General features: G+C 42.2%; 1 protein-coding gene across 1 annotated transcript in view; it reads left to right on the top strand.

Moving 5' to 3' along the window:
- magi2a (membrane associated guanylate kinase, WW and PDZ domain containing 2a) overlaps positions 1-17,454 on the top strand; it is a 1,178,725-nt gene that overhangs the window by 206,032 nt on the left and 955,239 nt on the right. The gene's annotated exons all lie outside the window — the stretch shown is intronic.

Raw genomic sequence — 17,454 nt, 5'->3', positions numbered from 1 at the left:
GGCCGGGCCTGCACCCATGGGGCTCGGCCGGGCACAGCCCGAAGAGGCAACGTGGGTCCCCCTTCCCATGGGCTCACCACCTATGGGAGGGGCCAAGGAGGTCGGGTGCAGTGTGAGTTGGGTGGTGGCCGAAGGCGGGGACCTTGGCGGTCCGATCCTCGGCTACAGAAGCTGGCTCTTGGGACGTGGAATGTCACCTCTCTGAAGAGGAAGGAGCCTGAGCTAGTGCGCGAAGTTGAGAGGTTCAGGCTAGATATAGTCGGACTCACCTCGACGCACAGCTTGGACTCTGGAACCAATCTCCTTGAGAGGGGCTGGACTCTGTACCACTCTGGAGTTGCCCCCGGTGAGAGGCGCCGAGCGGGTGTGAGTATACTTATTGCCCCCCGACTTGGAGCCTGTACATTGGGGTTTACCCCGGTGGACGAGAGGGTAGCCTCCCTTCGCCTTCGGGTGGGGGGACGGGTCCTAACTGTTGTTTGTGCGTATGCACCGAACAGCAGTTCGGAGTACCCACCCTTTTTGGAGTCCCTGAAAGGGGTGCTAGAGGGCATACCTTCTGGGGACTCCCTCGTTCTGCTGGGGAGACTTCAATGCTCACGTGGGCAATGACAGTGAGACCTGGAAGGGCGTGATTGGGATGAATGGCCCCCCCGATCTGAACCCGAGCGGTGTTTTATTATTGGACTTCTGTGCTCATCACGGATTGTCCATAACGAACACCATGTTCAAGCATAGGGGTGTTCATATGTGCACTTGGCATCAGAACACCCTAGGCCTCAGTTCGATGATCGACTTTGTGGTCGTGTCGTCGGACTTGCGGCCACATGTCTTGGACACTCGGGTGAAGAGAGGGGGCGGAGCTGTCAACTGATCACCACCTGGTGGTGAGTTGGCTTCGATGGTGGGGGAGGATGCCGGTCAGGCGTGGTAGGCCCAAACATGTTGTGAGGGTCTGCTGGGAACGTCTGGCAGAGCCCCCTGTCAGAAGTAGCTTCAACTCCCACCTCCGGCAGAACTTCGACCACATCCCGAGGGAGGTGGGGGACATTGAGTCCGAATGGGCCATGTTCCGTGCCTCTATTGTTGAGGCAGCTGACCGGAGCTGTGGCCGTAAGGTGGTCGGTGCCTGTCGTGGCGGCAATCCCCCGAACCCGTTGGTGGACACCGGCGGTGAAGGATGCCGTCAAGCTGAAGAAGGAGTCCTACCGGTCCCTTTTGTCCTGTGGGACCCTGGAGGCAGCTGATAGGTACCGGCAGGCCAAGCGGAATGCGGCTTTGGTGGTTGCTGAGGCAAAAACTCGGGCGTGGGAGGAGTTCGGGGAGGCCATGGAGAATGACTTTCGGACGGCTTCGAGGAGATTCTGGTCCACCATCCGGCGTCTCAGGAAGGGGAAGCAGTGCAGTGTCAACACTGTATATGGTGGGGATGGTGCGCTGCTGACCTCGACTCGGGACATTGTGGGTCGGTGGGGGGAGTACTTCGAAGACCTACTCAATCCCATTAACATGCCTTCCAATGAGGAAGCAGAGCCTGGGGACTCAGAGGTGGGCTCCCCCATCTCTGGGACTGAGGTCATCGAGGTGTTCAAAAAACTACTTGGTGGCAGGGCCCCGGGGGGTGGATGAGATACGCCCGGAGTTCCTCAAGGCTCTGGATGTTGTAGGACTGTCTTGGCTGACACGCCTCTGCAACATCGCATGGACATCAGGGACAGTGCCTCTGGATTGGCAGACCGGGGTGGTGGTCCCCCTCTTTAAGAAGGGGGATCGGAGGGTGTGTTCCAACTACAGAGGGATCACACTCCTCAGCCTCCCTGGAAAAGTCTATTCAGGGGTCCTGGAGAGGAGCGTCCGTCGGATAGTCGAACCTCGGATTCAGGAGGAACAGTGTGGTTTTCATCCTGCTCACGGAACAGTGGACCAGCTCTATACCCTTAGCAGGGTCCTGGAGGGTGCATGGGATTTTGCCCAACCAGTCTACATGTGTTTTGTGGACTTGGAAAAGGCATTCGACTGTGTCCCTCGGGGAATCCTGTGGGGGGTACTCCGAGAGTATGGGGTACTGGCCCCCTTGATAAGGGCTGTTCGGTCCCTGTACGATCGTTGCCAGAGCCTGGTCCGCATTGCCGGCAGTAAGTCAAACCCGTTTCCAGTGAGAGTTGAACTTCGCCAGGGCTGCCCTTTGTCACCGATTCTGTTCATAACTTTTATGGACAGAATTTCTAGGCGCAGCCAGGGCGTTGAGGGGGTCCAGTTTGGTGGGCTCAGGATTGGGTCACTGCTTTTTGCAGATGATGTTGTCCTGTTTGCTTCATCAGGCCGTGATCTTCAGCTCTCTCTGGATCGGTTCGCAGCCGAGTGTGAAGCGGCTGGGATGAGAATCAGCACCTCCAAATCCGAGACCATGGTCCTCAGCCGGAAAAGGGTGAAGTGCCCTCTCAGGGTTGGTAGCGAGATCCTGCACCAAGTGGAGGAGTTCAAGTATCTCGGGGTCTTGTTCACGAGTGAGGGAAGAATGGAGCGTGAGATTGACAGGCGGATCGGTGCGGCATCCGCAGTAATGCGGGCGCTGCATCGGTCTGTCGTGGTGAAAAAGGAGCTGAGCCGCAAGGCGAAGCTCTCAATTTACCAGTCGATCTATGTTCCTACCCTCACCTATGGTCATGTGCTATGGGTAGTGACCGAAAGAACGAGATCGCGAATACAAGCGGCTGAAATGAGTTTCCTCCGCAGGGTGTCTGGGCTTTCCCTTAAAGATAGGGTGAGAAGCTCAGTCATCCGGGAGGGGCTCAGAGTAGAGCCGCTGCTCCTCCGCATCGAGAGGAGTCAGATGAGGTGGCTCGGGCATCTGATCAGGATGCCTCCAGGACGCCTCCCTGGTGAGGTGTTCCAGGCACGTCTAACCGGGAGGAGGCCCCGGGGAAGACCCAGGACACGTTGGAGGGACTATGTCTCTTGACTGGCCTGGGAACGCCTTGGGGATTCTCCCGGAAGAGCTAGAAGAAGTGGCCGGGGAGAGGGAAGTCTGGGCATCTCTGCTCAAGCTGCTGCCCCCCGCGACCCGACCTCAGATAAGAGGGAGACAATGGATGGATGGATGGATGTTTAGCATGCTGCTATAAAGAGTTGCTATTTGAATGTGGCCTTTCTCTTAGCTTGAAATTAGTGTAGTCAGTCTGTCTTATAAAAAGATGTTTTCACCCACAAAACTGCTTTCCAAGATCTGTTTTTGTAAACTCTAGAGAGTGTAGTTAATTAAAATCAGAGAAGGCCAGGTATTTCTGAGATGATGGGACCACCATTTCTGGTACCAGCAATCATGTCACAAAGTCAATTAAAGTATATAATATGCAGACATGGAGAAAGAGTTTAATTACTGTTTAACCAAACAATGAAATGGGCATGCAATGTGATCCAGCCAATTGGCTGTTTTGTGGTACAGGCTACTTGAAGTAATGGACAGGATGGCCACTGAGCACAGGCAATAACTTTAGAGATGAATTGTGTGTGCTCCTTTTATAGTTGCAATGTAATAGAGCCTACTGTGTTTTTTCCCCTGATTTTCATGCCTTGTTAGTTGCAGAAACTAATACTTTGACAGACACAATTTTTGTCTTGTATTATTATTGCCTGAAATTAAGTTTTCTACATTGGTATTTGTGTCTACGAAAGCCATGGAAAACTGCTGGTTAAAATTTATTTAGTCATATCTATGTTTTCTTTTTCTTTGCTCTGCTATTTTTCCTTATGCTTGTTGCAGTAAACATTTGTTAAATAATAGTGATGGGTGATTTGTGAATAAATAATTTTTGAATGACTCCTTCAATCACTTCAGTAATAACTCTGTGCATGATGCGGTCAGCTTTATTTGTTCTGCATGTATGTTGGAAATGCATGTGCCTCAGACATGATTCTTATTTAGTTCAGATTATGTTGAGTTTAAACTGAATCTTTACCGGCAATGACCACTTGCTCAATCATGATTCTTCTGTTTATCATACAAGAACAATATAGTAATAACACACCCACACTAGGTAAGCTTATAATAAAATATATTTTTTGTCCAATTCATTATTTGTCTCGCAAAACTTTACCTTATTATTGTAATTTCACTTTTTTCAACTTATATTGTTCATATAGAACTTAGAGCAGACCTTTCTGGATCACTGACTGCGCTCGACATTTATAATTTACTGATTCTTTTGTGTTGGAAACCGAATCAAATCTGTAGTCGAGACATAAGAATCTAGTTCACTTCTAATTCTCGAACTGAATCAATCCCGTGACTTTCGACAAAGTTTACAAATGACACAGCAAATTCTAAAAAACATTGTTGTTATCGGTCAATAGATTTGTTCATTGCTGTGAGACTCAATGCATTTGAGCAGAATTGCAAAGTTGACTTATTTTCTTATTTTAAATACGCATTTTTTCATGTGTTGTCATGCTTGTGCCCCCTGTGTTTAATAAATAAGTGAACATTTGTCTTGGCAGGTATATGAATTATTTGATTATTCATAAGTAGGGATGCACCGATACCACTTTTTTGGAAAACGAGTACGAGTACGAGTACTTGCATTTCAGTACTCGCCGATACCGAGTACTTGCCGATACCGAGTACTTAATAAAAACATGATTTAAATTTACAGGTAACAGCTTTAGTCATATAATTTAACAAAAAAAAAACAAGAAACTCTCGTCTATCCACTGGGAGGTTAGGCTAATTAGCGACACGGGGCTAACACTGCTTGTCCAAATATCTGTGGTGAAACTAAACGCAGAGGAGGCTTGCAGTAGGCTGTGGATATGTTTTTTCACGGAGTCGTGTAGTTTAGGAAGCTCCGTGTCAGTCATGTAGCGGCGGCTTGGGACATCATATCTGGGCTCCAGAACATGGAGGAGACGCAGGAATCCCACATTTTCTATCTCCGAGAGTGGCTGGTCACTCAATACAATGTACTCGATAATTGCCTGTGTTATTTTCACAGCACGTGGATTGTCTCTGAACATTTTCTCTCGTCTTGCAAGAGTTTGCTGCAGCGTGGGTTGTGTTGGTTTAGAAGCGTGGGTAAACTCTTTGTACTCGTTGTCGTGTTGGGATTTTAGGTGCTTGATTAAATTACTTGTGTTAAATGCGCTACCTTTTGAGCCTCCTCTGGACAATTTCGCTGAGCACAATTTGCAGTCCGCCTTTGTTTTGTCATCTTCATTCACTTTGAAATAGTTCCACACGGCTGACATGTCTCGCCTCGCCTTCTCCCCGCTCTGAGCTGCAGCCGGGGCCTGGGGGCGGGCACTCGGCGCCTGTGATTAACCCCTTACACGCCGCTCAAACATAGACATTTCTCAGACCGTGGTATCGGTCCCCGGTATCGGGGGACTTTTAACGAGTACGAGTACTTTAGAAAATGTGGTATCGAGGCCGATACCAGATACCCATTTCGGTATCGGTGCATCCCTATTCATAAGTATATGTATATAATGTGCAGCTCACATGTATCTGTTTGCATTGCCCTGAATTTTGTTCAGGAATCAAAAGAATCAAATGAAAAGATTCACTTAAACAAATATATAAAGTGAATGAAAATGCACATCGCTATTAACTAAATGTTGCAAACCTGTTGTGCTTACGTCAGAACGTTTAAACTAAGGGTAGTATAGAAGACCAAAACTGACAAGTTAACAATTCATAACACTAGAAGGCAGGAATTGTCTTCCCGTGAGATTATTTGGAAGATTGTTTTTCAAACAGGAAACAAAGCATTTATAAAAGTCATGTTATAATAGAACATGCTATATATATGTAGTGTGGTATTTTTATACTTTTAATGAATGAGAAGTCAAGCAAAATGACACCTTTAATTGGCTAACACAAAAGCTTTTAAGTTGCCTCAAAAGCTTGCATATTGTAATCTTTTTAGTTAGCCAATAAAAGGTGTCATTTTGCTTGACTGCTCTTTGCATCCATAATGGCTAACAAGGTGCAGCGTCCTACCACTAGTTTTAAATCAGAAATATTGGGAATACTTGAACTCCAGTGCGACAACAGACCAGGTGCCTCTGCCACCGAATGTGTTATGCCATATCATAGGATGGATCTTTTGCCATATAGCATAGTCAATCGTAAATTTGAAATCATTGGAATCTCCTAGAACTTTCTTAAGTCTCTCTGGTTTTGCCTATACATTTGTATCGGTTTTAAAGATGTATTGTATTACTTTATTCAGAACCACCCTTATTGAATCTTACTGTCTGCTTCTTACTTTGATTATGTGCTTATCTACTCCATTAAACCTATTTTTGTTTTGCATATTTAGTCTCCTTATTTTTTTCCTTGGTTCTTTGTCCTGCAGATGTCATAATCACACCACACTAAATCAGTCACAAACTTCCTCATCTCCTCGGACGTCATTGGCTTCTCTGTAATTATGAGCAGTCCCACTCCCAAGGGGCATTTAATTTTAAGTGCAGAAGAGAAAGAAATATGTACTTGGTAGAGGGATAGAGTAATAAAGATGTCAGAACATTAATGTAAATTGTGTTTTTACCCTTCACAATCAATGGCCTTTGCAGATATGCTTCAGTATGATGACTTTCAAAAAGTTTATATTAAAAAAAAAAGTTAAATTCATTCAGGAAGCAATGGTTAAAGCTCACCCAACACCAGAACTGGTGGTCAGCGCTAGATAGTTACTATAAAAAAAAAAAAATCAGTCTCATGATGGGGATTGATACTTGACAACATTCTTGTTTTGAAAATTGACATGTTCGGTAAGATTTAAGGCTGCTGTTTTCACTTTTGCACTGATGCCCCACAGACCCCATTTTAAATGAGCTATTCACCAAGAAAATGTACTGCGTGAACAACAAATGTAAAATGTTTGTAGGTTCAAAAAATGAAATCCATACCACTATATTCACATTAGCTAGAAGGCTTTGATATGCAGATAGAGAAAGAAAATTATAATTGCTCATCGACAATTATTAGCAGCACTTTATTTCAACTCAGCAGGAGCGTTTGTTCTGACACATTTTGCTGCTTAACACATTGCTGATATTTATGAGTATAGCCTAACAGCATTGACTGGGATAAAGTAAATGTGTAATATTCTCAAGCAAGTGTTTTAGGAAGAAATGAATTACTACAGAAATTAATTAACTTGCTATTTTGCAACAAGAAAAAAATCACCTTGCTTTTTCATGCAGAAGAAAATAAACGGTGACAACAATATGCAAACTACAAAACATCATGAACACGTGAATACTATTTCAAGTTCATTTTAATTATTAAGCATGACAGTGGCAAACTTCAGTAAAACTTTGTTAATCTAAATGTCAATTATAGAAGGAAAGTGAGACATAATACAAAAGAGAAAAGAAAAATGTAGGTAATGAGCTAAGATAATGTTCTAATAAAAGGAATAATTGACAAAATGTAGACAAGCACTTTGATGTTTTTTCTTTTATAGTTTAACACATTAACATCAATTTTTAGTAAAGCGCCGTCATGATGTCTCTGCTAATAAATGAATAACACCAACTTCACAGTGAGCAGTCTCTGTGTTGTGCCTATAACCTTATGACTTGCTATGTTGCTTTGATTTTGAGTTTAATTGCATACAGCATATATACAAGGTTAGCAATAATCGACAGATTCTCTGCTAAATGTTAACGGATAAGTTTAGGAAAAAGTAAGTTAGGCTTGGAAAAAGACCAGTCAATGTATTCATTAATTTGCAATGGGAAACTTGGTTCTTAAGTGAAGAATTTTTTTTATAAATTGGAAAACAATGCCTGTTCTTACTGTTTATTAGTGTATCTTCATGTAAATCTACAGTGGGTTAGGACAACATGCTGTAGCCAAGATTAGGTTCACCTTAAAAGTTCTTTAGCATTACTGGTGGAACTGAGAAGGTCTTATATAGCCAACCAATGTAATGGCTAGTTTAGGGACTCCCAGTACTCTAAATGCATTGTTCTGAACTGTTTTCTCTAGAGTTTTGTAGAGCTGCATCTTTATTTGGCAGCTTCCCTAACTAAAATCACATAGGGTCATTACCAGAGTTTACTTTACACACACACACACACACACACACACACACACACACACACACACACACACACACACACACACACACACACAAAAAAAAAATTAATTCTTCAGTATGGTGGTGCATTACTTAGTGGTGCCACTTCATGAGTCCAGTTTCCTGGTTTAAAATCCTATGCTAGTTACTGTGATGTTTGCCTGTTCTCCCTGTGTTTGTGTGGGTTTTTCTCCTTGTGCTTTGGTTTGCCTCCTGCTTTTCAAACACATTCATGTTAGATCATTTCTGATGTTATTTGCAAAAGCGTTGTGATCCCACCACAGCCCTCAGTTGGATTACTTTATCTTAGAATTATATGTCAATGTTCTTAGGCTGTAGCCCTCTGTGACCCTAAATTGAATTAAATGGGATTGAGAATGATTAAATATACTACATACAGTATGTATAATATATAATATACTACAGTATATATAATCAGAAATGTCAAGTGTTATGATTTGCAGCACTAAAGGCCTCAGAAATACCACCAGGACTCTGGTCTGGTCTACCACAGAACTGGTCTGTGGAGAATCTGGCCTCAACCAAGGCAACCTGGCCCCAAATTCAAAGGCAGGCTAAGGGTCTGCACATGTTAAAAATGGGGTTCACGCTTATACACTTTATATACACAAAAATGCTGTTCAAAGGAGAGGCTAGCTATAAACTTCTGGCTTGAGCCAACAAAATCAAAACAGTTTTTCTCAAATTTAAAAAATATATTGAATAATCAAGCAAAGCAGGAATAATGAAAAATAGGCAAAAAAGGTATCAAGTCCAATTTGTAATTGAAACGCAAAATTCAGAAATTAGAAGCAAAAGAACCCAATACCATAAAATCCAAGAAAAACACTTACAAATTAATGATTACTCCAAACTCTCTCAATGAGACTCTGAGGGACCTACTTCTCAGCCACACATGAAAAGACTAAAGGAGGTCCCTCCGCAGTAATCTAATAGTGGCCCATAACAAATTAATAAAAGTTATATATATAGTACACCCCCAAAATTCACAGGGGTTATGTTCCTAGAGCACCCGCAAATTGTAAAAAAAACGCGAATTTTGGATGTGGTTAAAAAAAAATGCCTATTTTTATAGTTTAAACCCTAAATATGCCCCCAAAACACTTTCATTTAATTTCAAACTGAGCTTAATACATTACCTAAAAAAAGAATGTAAAGGTAAATCTGCATACTGTACAGTACTGTACTGATATGTCACACGCAGTGCTAGAATGTAAAATACAGATGTTACCGCTATACAGTATGTACTGTAATTCATGCAAGCGCGTTTTCATTGCCAGACTCCTTAGAAGGTGCAGGGCGTTTCGGTGCCATCTTGGGGCTTTAACTCTTAAACTGCCACATACTTGGGGGTTAATGCATCCCTGGATGCCAAATAATTTTTTGCTGCACTTTAAGTAAACGTCACAATTCACAAAGAAAAAGTAAAATTTTAATGGAACACATTTTTTTTCATGCAAAGAGCATCGTAATTACTGCACCGCTGATCATTTTACACACTGCTAATGAACTGTAAAAACTATTTAAAAAAAACTACTGGAACAATATGTACAAAGTGCAACTGACGCAATGGATGAAATTCAGTAAATCACCGAGCCAACTGCGCTTGAACTGGCTGCACTCAAGCACATAGAGGTAAGTGCTGATGCTGGCAGGCTAGTCTAGTGTGGCTGTTCAATCCCAGGGACAGTAAGGCTGCAGTGCTGCAGGGTGTCACGCTTGGGTCACAAAATTGCACAGAAACACAGGAGATTGTAGAGACAGGAACTTTATTCAAACACTTCAAACAAACATGTCTCTTTCAGAAATAAAATGAGCTCAGTATGCAGTTAGTTCTCGATTAAAAGAATAGGCAAACATCGTAGGGGAGCACAACGGGAGCAGGACCCGCAACAGGAGCAGAGGATGTCTGGGGGAGGAGAGAGAAACAAAGCAATTAGCCAAAAAGGACAGGTGCTGTTCAGGCTTTTAAGTAAGCATAGCGTCATGCAAGAAGCATATCACACGACAAAGCAGCCGCAAGTAAGCCCAGCAAGTAAAGGAGCAATGTGAAGGTAGTCTATCAGCGTTTTTTAAGAGGGGTTTTTTGAGGAGTTAGGTGCCAAGCTGAGGAGCAGAACTGACAAGGTAGTCTTTCTCTGAAGTTCTGCCGGTGCCACGCGCCAGTCCAGGTAAGATTGAGGAGATTATAAGGCTTAACACGTGGCTCAAATCTTGGTGCAGGGTAGAAGGGTATAGGTTTATGGGGCTTTGGGACTACTTTTGGAACAGATGGGACCTGTTCTGCCATGACGGGTTACATCTGAACTGGAGGGGCACCAATGTATTGGGGAGGCGTATTTGTAGGCTAGTCGAGGATTGTTTAAACTAGGGAATGGGGGGGCAGGGAGTTTAGGACAGGCCAGGTTTAGATCTATACATGGAAGAACAAACAATGGTGTAGAAATAAAAATGCATAGTAATGTAAATTCTAAGCAAACATTTAAATGTAGAAGGAGTAACACATTAAAAATAGCTTGCCTTAATGCTAGAAGTATCAAAAATAAGGTAAGTGAGTTGGAGTTGTATGTAGCAGAGCATAATTATGTTATTATAGCAATAACGGAAACCTGGCTAAATAACAAAGATGGGGATGAGTGTAACATAGAAGGATACACATTTTTTTAGGAAGGATAGACAGAACAGAAAAGGAGGTGGGGTTGCTGTTTATGCCAAACAGGATTTAAATGTAAGTCCTCTTCAGTTGGATGATGAACCCCATCTTAGTGAGGACATGTGACTTTGCTTGGAAAATATTAGGGAAAGAGGTGTTATTTTAGGAGTGTGTTGTAGACCACCCAATTCAGACAGTAATTTCAACACACATCTTTTTAGTAATATCAAAAAGGCAAGTTTACAGGGAGATATTATAGTCATGGGGGACTTTAATTATCCAAATATTAACTGGGATAACCTTGCAGATGGAGGAGCACAAGAGTAGGAGAATTTAGAAGTAATCAGTGACTGGTTTTTAACACAGCATGTTAAAGCACCAACAAGAGGTGAAGCCTGTCTGGATTTAGTATTTTGTAATAATCAGGATAGAATTGAGGGTGTAGAGGTGATTGAACCACTAGGGTCAAGTGACCATGATATCATACAATTCTCAATATTTTGTAAGAGTACAGATGCAAAGACTAAAATTGTTAAGTTGAACTTTGGTAGGGCTAATTTTGAGCAGATGCAAAAATGTCTAAGCAGGATACACTGGGATAAGCTTTTAAGTGTGGAGACATTCGAGGAGCAGTGGAACAGGTTTAAAAATGTTTTACATGTAATGCAGGACAGATATATACCTAAATTTGGAATTAATAGGAAACAAAAAAAAAAAAAAACTCCACGGTGAATTAATAAAGACTTGAAAAGAAGTTGCAAAGGAAAAAAACTGCTTTATAAGGCATATAAGACTAATGACTGCAAAGTGAATCGTAGAGTGTATGAGAACATGAGAGCAACCATTAAGAAGAATATCAGGGAGGCTAAAAGACAGTTGGAGAGGAATATAGCAGATAAGGCGAAAGAAGACCCTAAGAGATTCTTTCAGTGTTTTAGTAGTAAAAGAACAGTCAAGGAGGAGGTCAAGTGCATCTGAAATAGTAAAGGGCAATTAAAAGATACAAACACTGAAATAGCGGATGCCCTAAACTTACATTTTTCTGAGGTGTTTACAAGTGAGCAAGTGGATAACCTCCCAGAGGTAAATGTGACTACGAAGGAGGTACTGAGGGATTTGGAAATTGTAGAGGAAGAAGTGCTGCTCAGATTAAATAAGCTGAAATCAAACAAATCACCAGGACCAGATAATATTTATCCTCGATTTCTTAAGGAGGCTAGTGAGTACATATATAAACCCTTGACATATATTTTTAGGATGTCACTGCACACTGGAGAGATTCTGAAGGACTGGAAAATGGCAAATATCATCCCATTATATAAAAAGGGTGACAGGGCAGGTCCAAGCAACTATAGGCCAGTAAGCTTAACATGCATCACAGGAAAACTAATGGAAGGAATTATTAAGGATAAGATTGAGCAACACCTGGCAAGGACAGGAGTTTTTTCAGAACAGTCAGCATGGTTTCAGAAGAGGGAGTTTGTGTTTTATTAACATGCTAGAATTCTATGAGGAGGCAGCAAAAGTATACGATCAAAGTGGAGCATATGATATTATTCATCTGGACTTTCAGAAAACATTTGATAAGGTGCCGCATGAGAGGTTGGGCATCAAATTAAAAGAAGTGGGAGTTCAGGGGTGATGTTTTTAGATAGGTGCAGAATTGGCTCAGACACAGGAAGCAGAGGGTGATGGTGCAAGGAACCTCATCAGAACTGGCCGATGTTAAGAGTGGTGTTCCACAGGGGTCAGTGCTAGGGCCACTGCTATTTTTAATATATATAAATGATTTAGATAGGAATATAAGTAACAAGCTGGTTAAGTTTGTAGATGATACCAAGATAGGTGGATTAGCAGATAATTTGGAATCCATTATATCATTGCAGAAGGACTTGGATGGCATACAAGCTTGGGCAGATTTGTGGCAGATGAAATTTAATGTCAGTAAACATAAAGTATTACACATAGGAAGTAAAAATGTGAGGTTTGAATACACAATGGGTGGTCGGAAAATCGAGAGTACACCTTATAAGAAGGATTTAGGAGTCATAGTGGACTCTAAGCTATCGACTTCCCGACAGTGTTCAGAAACCATTAAGAAGGCTAACAGAATGTTAGGTTATATAGCACGATGTGTGGAGTACAAGTCCAAGGAGGTTATGCTCAACCTTTATAATGCACTGGTGAGGCCTCATCTTGAGTACTGTGTGCAGTTTTGGTCTCCAGGCTACAAAAAGGACATAGCAGCACTAGAAAAGGTCCAGAGAAGAGCAACTAGGCTGATTCCAGGGCTACAGTGGTTGAATTATGAGGAAATATTAAAAGAGTTGAGCCTATACAGTTTAAGCAAAAGAAGATTAAGAGGTGACATGATTGAAGTGTTCAAAATTATGAATGGATTTAGTACAGTGGATCGAGACTGTCATTTTAAAATGAGTTCATCAAGAACACGGGGACACAGTTGGAAACTTGTTAAGGGTAAATTTTCTTTACACAAAGAACAATAGACACTTGGAATAAGCTACCAAGTAGTGTGGTAGACAGTAAGATGTTTGGGACTTTCAAAACTCGACTGTTTTTTTGGAAGAAATGAGTGGATAGGACTGGCGAGCTTTGTTGGGCCGAATGGCCTGTTCTCGTCTAGAGTGTTCTAATGTTCTAATAACGTAACGAGGAGCGTGTGTGTCTTCTAGGGGTGCGTTCAGCCCCCCTGCTCACGAGGGGCTGGCAGTGGTCATAAGCTGGCTGCTCAACGAATGTACGGCACTGACTGATCAGCTCCTGCGTGCTCGCAAATGGCACAGGGAAACGACTATAGCTGGTTGTGGCGGTTTAAGGGTTAAGAGGAACAAAACAGAAAACATAAGAACACTCAGCTGGGGATGCATCACAGTCAATCAGCAGCAAGGAGAAATGAATAACGCTGTAACAGTCCGGTGCCGCTAAGATTCACACCGTTGAGAAGACGGCGATTTATTTTTATGGTGGAGATTCGAGGGACGCACCCAGCCTTGGCCATACCTGCACGCACTCACAAACAGAGACAAAAACAAAGCAAAACCGGTAATCAAACAGCAAATAAACAATGTAATGAAAACAAATGAAATAAATGAAACAGCGATACCACTCCTGTTCCCCTTGCGGCAATTAAACATTAAATACAACAAAGCACAAACAAAACACACAGAGTAAATCATGAAAAACGTTAATGAAAAACGGCAACAGATGAAATCTAATGATGAAAATAGATAGTCCAGAGATCCGCACGTTGAGTGGGAATGTAAAGATAGTCCTACCAGTAGTTCCTGAAATGGTGAAGACGGATGGATGGGTTCAGGACCGCTCCTTTCTTTGCATGATGGCCATGAATCCACTTACAGTCGTCATGTACACAGGCAGACGGCAGACAATCCAGACGCATAAAACGATCCAGGACAAAACAAAAAAGTATAGGTTACCCAACAGAAGGCAGGCAGAGAGACAGGAACTTGTAACACAAATTACAAAATTTTTTTTTTTTTGCTTTTGGTCACCGGCCCCCTTTTTAAAAGCCGCGCTGACATCCTTTGACCCCAACAGCCCCAGCACTCTCAGCAGAAGACCAATCAGAGCCACTGCAGGAACTGCTGGGAGTTGTAGTTTCAAATTCTATTGGCTACTTTCACCATCCCAAGCCGCGTTTTCCTCTACAGTTGCTTCCTGGTCTCTCTACAGTGTAGTATTGCCACAATAAAAGCCATAAAAACGGCAGAGGATATTTGTGGTTTCCGCTAACAATTATTAGGTTCTAAGGAAAAATCCACGAATGACTGAGGCCGCGAACTCTGAATCGCGACTTTTCGGGGGTCTACTGTACACAATAAACACATTGAAATTAATAATTCAAAAGCAGCATAAATAAACATTAGAAGGAAAGTATGCTTAAGCCATGGGACAACCCTAGCGGAAGCATAACAGTCAAGGACCAATGTATTCCCTTGGGTGAACATGTGTGTTCATTCATTTTCTCAACCTGCTAACCCAGAGCAGTGCTGGACAGAAGCTAACATCTATCCTAGCAAACATCAGGCACAAGGTTCAGGAACAATCCCAGAACAGGGTGGCCAAAATCTAAACATGATACCTTAATCTGCACAGTGGTTAGCTTTGCTGTCTCATGGGCTCAAAATCCTACCTTTTAAACTCCATCAGGTCACTGGTCACATAGAGTTTCCAGGTTATCCCCATGTCTGTGTGATTGAACTCGGAGTAGTATGGGTTTCCTTTAGTTTCCAAAGACTTGCATTTTAGATTAATTAGTGACTTTAATTTTGCTTTGTTTGAATGCCAGCCATGTAATGTTTTGCACATACAATATGCAGTACCATTTTAACAAAACAAAATGAAATTCTTTAAGTTAATTAATAAGAGCAGATTGTCATGTCTTAATTGAGCTCAACATGCCTTTTCACCTTGAGAACTTAGTCATTTGTATAATACTGTAAGTTGTCTCTACTCTGTTATCTATACAGCCTTCCATTTTGCACAGTATTAAAGTCAAGCATGAAAACATGTCCATTTGGAAGATTGGAAAGAAAAAGGCAAAGGAAATGTAGCTGACTAAATAACCACTCTACTGTTAAATTATTGATGCTCTTACAGAAATGTGCCAGCTTTGATCAAAAGGAGAAAAATGGCTCTGAGATGTACAATATGTATTTTTGTACAATTTAGATTAAAAGATGTTGAATTAACTGAAGCCACTTGCTCATGGCTGGTTTCATTTTACTGTTTTGTGCCTTAATAGATATTATGAAAGCAGCACTGCTGAGCTGTGTCAAAAACTGTGAGATGACAAATGCATAATGAAATAAAAAAGATTGAATATAAACCCCAGAAAACATAATGTAATATGCTCAAACAAGCTTAATCCAATTCAGGGTTACGGGATCTCAGAAACGCAGGGTTCGAGGTGGAAAAGAGCTCTGGACATGGCACCAGTCCATGACTGGGTTATCAGGGTCCTAGTCTCTCCTAACATCATGCCAACTCTTGTTGGTCTAGGGGCAGATTAACTGAGGTGAAAATAATAATAGACGGTATATTAGTGAAATAGCACAACCAAGCTAATATCTTCTGCTCATTTGTGTGTTTTTAACACTGCATGGTGCCTGTGGAATTCTACAAATGTCCCAGAAATCATGGCATTGTCAGATATATGGATCAGTTTCTGAACTGTTGTTTAGAAAATTGAATGTCATGCAGTCCATGGCTTGAGGATATGTATAGTAACACTTCCTACATCACTTCTTTCGGCACTGCAGGTAGAATTTGAAACAGATCTTTACAAAGCTGGGACACCTTGGGGGTGTTGTTTCCTAGGCTGAGGGGTGTCCCAATGATAATTCAATATAGTAACCACTTGTCTTCAGTAGAGTTGTCAAATTAGCCAAATATTAATATTCAAAAACTAATATGTGTAAATTTGAATATAGCTTAAATATTCTGGGTGCTACATACATATACAGTTGTACTGCGTGTACTTTTTCTTTATTATTATGTTTTCTTTTTATGCTTGGAGTGCATCTGCAAAACATGACATGCTTTGGACTTGTGCACATTCACTTAAAATAAGCAGCAGAAAAGCTCAAAAAATGAGACACTTCAAAACACAGGCCTTCACAAATGCAGGGTTCTACGTGCATACAAAGTAACTTAAGCAAAGAAAAAGGGCAATGGAGCACAGTTAGTACTCAATAAACACAGACAAAATCACATGTGATAGCTCAAATACGTTAAATACAAGCAAAATTTAAAAAGAATCATAGCTGGTTGACAACAGGTTAGGTTTTTGCAGCCCGACCTGACTTTAAACTTTGTTGCACAAACAGGGAGTGAATTTAGTGCTAGACGGAGTTTGTGTGAACACACCCACTCAAGCCAGAAGGGGACTTTTTAGAATTTTGAGCTTTTAATAGATTGTTAATTTATTACTCATTTTATTGTCCTTTTTAAAGCTCTTATTCTTTTAATGTCCTGTTTTTAGAAGGGGGCTTGGGATTTGTTTTTATGGAAGGATTTGTTGTAGTGCTTTTATTGTTTTTGGTGCAGTGTTAGGGACATGCCACAGACCTGGGCCACCAGTTGCACTGGATGGGGGGAGTGTGGAGCCCTCCCTTGCAACTGGCGGCTTAAGGAGGAAGGCATGTGATGAGAGACAGTGGTGCAACGCAGTTTCTAAATAAATAATTATGTCCCGCGAAGTGCAGGCTCCGATCGGGTGTGGGTGCACACGAGTGAGCTTCGCTCCAAGGATGATTGGGGTGCTTGGCTGATCGTGCATTCACATGCACAGGCAAGTGGATCAGTCAGGTGCCTTGTTCACTCCTGCACTTAATCAGGCTATGTAACAGGAGCCTGCTCAGCAGAAAAGGGGGATAGAAAGAAAAACGATGAAACACCAGAATGGGGTTTAAAGAGACGATAAAAGATGGCAGGATTGAGAGAGGACCTGGTGCGATGTAGAGTGGAGGAAGGCAGTTGGTAAAGTGAACCCCAGGAGTGGAGCTTGTGGCCGACACTTAAGATGGGGCTGAGTGTTGCTTAGGCTGAGTAGTCTGGCAGCAGGAGCAACCAACCTCTCCAGGAGGACTCCCGTGTAAGGTGATGGAGTAAGGCTCAGTGCAGCACCTCGCAGATGTCAAAGCCCCA

This window comes from Erpetoichthys calabaricus, chromosome 1, assembly GCF_900747795.2.
Source record: "Erpetoichthys calabaricus chromosome 1, fErpCal1.3, whole genome shotgun sequence".
Classification (NCBI taxonomy): Eukaryota; Metazoa; Chordata; class Cladistia; order Polypteriformes; family Polypteridae; genus Erpetoichthys; species Erpetoichthys calabaricus.
Note: the sequence above shows the minus strand (reverse complement) of the source record. Positions and strands in the feature narration are given on the sequence as shown.